The sequence below is a fragment of the Neophocaena asiaeorientalis genome, unplaced genomic scaffold (assembly GCF_003031525.2).
Source record: "Neophocaena asiaeorientalis asiaeorientalis breed wild unplaced genomic scaffold, Neophocaena_asiaeorientalis_V1.1 scaffold476, whole genome shotgun sequence".
NCBI classification, from domain to species: Eukaryota; Metazoa; Chordata; class Mammalia; order Artiodactyla; family Phocoenidae; genus Neophocaena; species Neophocaena asiaeorientalis.
The window spans coordinates 6926092-6932150 of NW_020172178.1; positions in this window are offsets into that span (position 1 = coordinate 6926092).

The window sequence follows — 6059 nt, forward strand, 5'->3', positions numbered from 1 at the left end:
ACTCAGGTGTCACACAGACCTACTCCTGCACTCAGGTGTCACAGACACCCCCTCTTCCACTCTGGTGTCACACTGACCCCCTCCTCCACTCAGTGACACAGATCCCCTTGTGCACTCATGAGTCACACAGACCCCCTCCTCCTCTCAGGTGTCCCACAGACCCCCTCCTCCACTCAGGTGTCACACTGACCCCCACTTCCTGTCAGGTTTCACGCAGACCCCCACTTCCTCTCAGGTGTCATGCAGACCCCCTCCTCCACTCATGTGTAACACAGAACCCCCTCCTCCTCTCAGGTGTCACGCAGACCCCGTCTTCCACTCAGGTGTCACCCACACCTCCTTCTCCACTAAGATGTCACACAGACCCCCATGTCCTCTCAGCTGTCACACAGACCCCCTCCTCCACTCAGGTGTCATGCAGACCCCCTCCTCCTCTTAGGTGTCACACAGATGCCCACTTCCTATCAGGTGTCACACAGGCTCACTCATCCACACAGGTGTCATGCAGACCCCCTTCTCTCAGGTGTCACACAGACACCCTCCCCCTCTAAAGTGTCACACACACACCCTCATCGACTCAGGTGTCATACAGACCCCGTCCTCCACTCAGTGTCACACAGGCCACCTCCTCCACTCATGTGTTGCAAAGACCCCATCCTCGACTCAGGTGTCACACAGACCCCTCCTCACTCATGTGTGACACAGACCCCCTCCTCCACTCACGTGTCACACAGACGCCCTCCTCCACTCATGTGTCCTCCACTCATGTGTCACACAGACAACCTGACCGACTCAGGTGTGACACAGACCCCCTCCTGCACTCATGTGTCACACAAAACCCATTCTGCACTCATGTTTCACACTGACCCTCTCCTGCATCAAGTGTGATACAGACCCCTCTTCCACTCAGGTGTCACAGAGACCCTCTTGTGCACTCTTGTGTCACAAAGATCCTCTCCTACACTCAGGTGTCACACAGACCACATCTCCACTCAGGTGTCACACCGACACCCTCCTCCACTCAGGTGTCATGAAGACCACCTCCTCCACTCAGGTGTCACGACGACCCCCTCCTCCACTCAGGTGTCACAGAGGCCCCCTCCTCCACTCAGGTGTCACAGAGGCCCCCTCTCGCCTCATGAGTCACAGAGACCGCGTCTTTCACTCGAGTGTCACACAGACCCACTCCTCCACTCAGGTGTCACACAGAGCCCCTCCTCCATTCAGTGTCAGATAGACCCCCTCCTGCACTCATGTGTTACACAGAATATCTCATGCACTCATGTGTGACACAGACCCCCTCCTCCACTCGTGTGTCACACAGAGCCCCTCCTCGACTCAGGTGTCACACAGAACCCCTCCTGCACTGACATCTCACACAGACCCCCTCATGCACTCATGTGTCACTCAGAGCCCCTCGTCCACTCAGGTGTCACACAGACCCCTTCCTTTACTCAGTCTTCACATAGACCGACTCCTACTCTCCGGTGTCACACAGACCGCTTCCTACCCTCATGTGTCACACAGACCCCCTCCTCCACTCGTGTGTCACACAGAACCCCTCCTGCACTGACATCTCACACAGACCCCCTCATGCACTCATGTGTCACCAGAGCCCCTCCTCCAGTCATGTGTCACAGAGACCCCCTCCTGCACTCTTGTGTCACATTTAGAGCCTTAATGCCCTTGTGTCACCTTGCTCCTCCATTCACTGTGTCGCTTTTTGCCCCGCAACCCTTTCATGTGTACCCTGAGCCGCTCCCCTGCCCATTTGTCACATGGAGCCCCTCCTCCACACGTCACACCGGATCTCCCCACTCATTGTCACACTGAGTCCTTCCCCCATTATTGAGTCACACGGATCATTTGCTGCTCATGTGTGACACCGAGTCCCTTCCTGCCTCAGGTATGACACTGGACACTGAGCTTTTCCTGCTACGTGTGAGTCACCTAGGCCCCTTCTCCACTCCCGTGCCAGTAGAGCTCTGTTCCACCTGTGTGTCACAGTAAACTTCCTTGCTCATGTGTCACACCAGTCCCTCCCCTACCTGTACGTTACACTGAGAGCCTGCAACATACATGTGTCCCCCTGAGCCCCTCCCCCTCTCATGTGTCCCACTGAGCCCCTTCTTTCATGTGTCAGATTGAGTTACTCACCCACTCGTGTGTGACAGGGAGCCCACCTTCCACCCATGCTTTACAACGAGCCCCTCCCCCATGTGCCATGCTAAGTCCCTCACTCGTTCATGTATTTTGTGGAGTCCATTCCCCAGCCATCCTCTGAGCCTCTGGCTGCATGGGGGCGTGTCCTCAAGCCCGTTGCTGCCCCCCCAGCCTCTTCCTGGCATGGTCTTCTTTCTGGTCTGCAGACCTCAAGTTCCCGGAGGGGAGGGCCTATGGCTGGGCCATCTCTGAGATCCCCTCCTTGGAGGGGAAAGTTATGCCCCCGGTGGGACACTCCCCAGGGGTGGGCCCAGGCCAGAGGTGGAGACAGGGCCTGCCCTGGGGCTTCTCCCACTGATGGGGCAGCGGCTGTGCTCCTGTAGGGAGCCCTCTGAGAGGACCCAGCTCCTAGGACAGACAGGTGGACGTCGGAGAGACAGTGCCCTTTTTTCCTAGGCCTGCCCCTTCTTACTGCCCCTGGAGGAGGGTCTCCTCGAGGGGCCTTAGCCTCTGCCCAGGACTCTCTCATGACCAGGAGGCTGAGGCCCCTCACAGGCCGCTGCTTCCTACTCTCTCCTTAAACCCCGTCTGGAGACATCCCTGGCTCCCCAGCTATTCCTAACCCTGGGTCCCGTGTCTCTCGGCTGGAAGCTGTCAGCAGGTGCCCCCTTCTTCTCCTTGTCCAAGCTTGGTGCCCAAGGGCACTAGACTCATGTCCCCCTGGGCCCTGGCTGCTGACTTTGACTGTCCCGCTAACTTAGGTCCCACGCGTGGCGGGAGGAGACCACACCGAGCCCCTGTGTGACTAGTCATTTGCCCACGAGGCAGCCAAGGCCCCCAGCCAGGACAGGAGGGCCTTCCACCATCCTCCCCTGCCTCCGCCCAGCTTTGCATGTTTCCCCACTTGGCAGCTTCAGGACGTCCTTGTTGAGGCCGGGAAGGCCCTCCTGGTCAGGGGACCGCTTGAGCAAAGGCGGGGCCTTCAGGTGGTGGTGGGAGTGTCATGGTTGCCTCTGTCAGGTGCAGTGTGTTGGAGCGAGATGTGGCACGGGGAAGATGGAGGTCCCATCGCGAGAGGCCTCGATGTTGGCCAAGGAAAGGCCTCCTCCCGCTCAGGACCTTGGATAGAAACCAGAGCTCTGAGGAGTGGACAGCATGTGCTGCTTGGTGGATGGGTGGAGTGGGGGCCGGGCTGTGGGGATGGGCTCTGTGTGATGCTGGCTTCTTGCTCACTTTGGGCACAGGCGAGCACCGCCCTGGTGGGCAGGGAGGGGATTTCAAGCTCCTGTCACACCCCCTAACATGGGAGCCTGTGTCGGGGGGCCTGACAGAGGCTGGACCTGCGGCTGCCTGCAGGAGGGATGGGCATATCAGGATCCGAGTGGTGAGGAGCCACCAGCTGCCGGGGAGTGTGTATTGTTACGTGTTTCCAGAAACAGGCCTATGTGTACCAGGCCTGGAGGCTGGAGCTCTTGGCCATGGGTGGGCTGGGGGGGCTGGGGTGGGCTGGGAAGGGCAGGGGGGTGGCAAAGAGGCTGGCAGCCTCACCTGGTTGGAATCCGGGGCTCCCCTGTGTCCCTGGATGCTGTCAGAGCTCACTGGATGGCAGTGGTCTTGTGGAGGGAGGGGCGACCTGGGCACAGGCGGTTGTGTAACCTGTCTTTTGTCTTGAGTTTCCACCTTTGTTGTGGTGCCATGATGTCATAACCCAGCACCTCATTCAGTACTGACTTTTTTCTTGCTTTCAGGAGAAAAAAGGTTTGTACTGTGTTCTCTAACCTCTTTTTCTAGGAAAGTGGGGACACCATCACCCAGTGTTTTTTTGCCCTGTCAGGAGTTTGTCCTCCTTGGCCTGGGAGCTGCCTCTCTTGTCTGTAAATGGGGATAAAGCCCCTTCTGGCTGGACGGGGGCAGGGGACCCAGTTAGACCAGTGCCCCGCCGTCCACTGTGTCCAGACGCACTGTTGCACCGGCAGCCCCACTGCTCTACGTGTGTGTGAGCGTGCAGGCATGTCACCGTGGATAAGTGTGTGCACCTTTCTGGGCGTCTGGGCTCCCCACTGTAGGGCAGGGCTGGTTGTCTGGTGGCGAATTCTGTTCGACCTTAGCCGAGAGGCCGTCCCGTTGCCCCTCCACCTGCACAGGCCTGGCTGGAAAGAGTGGCTCTCCTGGCAGGTCCTGGGCTGCAGGGATGGGAGGGGTCATCATCCATCCCATCGCCCAGGGCAGCCCATTCCAAGCAGGTTTGCCCTGGAGGTTCAGCCTGTAGGACCCCCCGAGGGTGGGCTGGGCGAGGGGCCAGTGCTGGGCGTGGCCTCCCCACCATGACCCCAAGGCTCTGCTCCAGGGGAGCTCATGCCAAGGGGTTCGGGAACCCCCAGAAGAGTGTCATCTGGGAACAGAGGGGATTTTAGGAATCAGAGGCCCTTGGAGATTGTGTCTCATTGGCCCTGAGACTCCCCTCCCCTCTAACCACACCCCCTATTTGATGATAGGAAAACAGCCCTGAAGACCAGACAGCTGCTAGCCAGGGTCACCCAGCAAGTTGGAGTCAGGGCCGCTAAGGGGGTCTTGGGGTGCTTGGAGATGAGCCCCTGACCTCGACCCACGCGGCTTGCCCATGGCTTCTTGGAGTTGCTGCCAGTGGGTGGACAGACAGACAGGTAGCGTGCCCTTGGCTCCTGGGGCCTCAGTGATGGTGGCTGTTTGTGGGCGTCGTTCCTGGGTCCGTGACTGCACGTGTGCAGGGCGTGGCGGGGATGGAGGGGCCCAGGGTGAGAGGGCGGAGGCCACCGAGGTGGACCCCAGTCCCGGCTCTGTTCTTGACCCCTTCTCAGCCAGCATCAGGTCAACTGCCCTCTCTGGGCCTCGGTTTCCCAAGTTTCTCCTGAATAAGCTGCCTGAGAAGTCCACGCATGGGGGGCGGTGGAGGGCAGGGACTCCGAGTGTGACTTCCTTTGTGACAGGAGCTCCGATGGCTCGGAGCGACGGAGGAGAGGAGGCTGGGAGAGGGGGTGCAGCCGGTCAGCAGGGGGCCAGGGGGGCGGTGAGAAGCCCGGAGGTGTAGCCGAGCCCCCGGCTTTGAACCTGGGGATCCTGACCATGATCTCGCGGTGCTGCCGTCGGGGGTAGATGCCTCAGACAGACGGGTGGGTGGTGAGTGACAGTCGGTCGCTCCTGGGGACCAGTGAGGGCACCGGGCATAACGCCGGGTGGGGCCGGAGAGGGCACGGAACTCTGGGGGATCCGTGAGGGACACGACTTTCCTTAGGGTTGGGGAGGGGCAGGCCTGAGAGGGGGTAGGGAGTCAGGCCCGTGCAGAGCCCCTGACCTTTGAACCTGAGATCTGCTTGGTGGTCTCATGGTGCCACTGTCAGGGGCAGATTCTGTGCCCCAGAGGGCAGACTTAAGGCCCATGCCATGGTGTGTGCGGGCCCACGTGCATGGACATCCGTGTTGGAGCGCCCCCCCCAAGTGGAGGTTCTAGGTCCCCCGCAAGGAGTGGTCCCATGTGGAGGGGTGGCGGATCTGGGAGGTCCAAGGCCGCTGCCGGATGGGTGGGCCCTGAGGCCAGGCAGAGGGACCCTCGGTCAGCATGGACTGGGCTGTGGGCTGAGTGAGCCCTGAGTGCCTGAGTGCCCGGTCACCGCTGTCCTCCCTCCCCGGGACGCCCTCTGCCTTCCCAGGGCAGTGCACCCTCAGAACAGCTTTTCTGCCACTTTTAGGACGGTGGGACCTTGGCCTTCTCCACTAGCGGTGGTGGTGGGGGAATTGCTGAAGCCGAGGTTCCTTGGTTCAAAGACCCTCCGAGTTCGGGGGGCAGGGCACAGCCCGCCCACCCCCATTTCTCGTGTGGGACGAATTGGGACTTGGATTTCTGGGGTCCCTGATCCGGA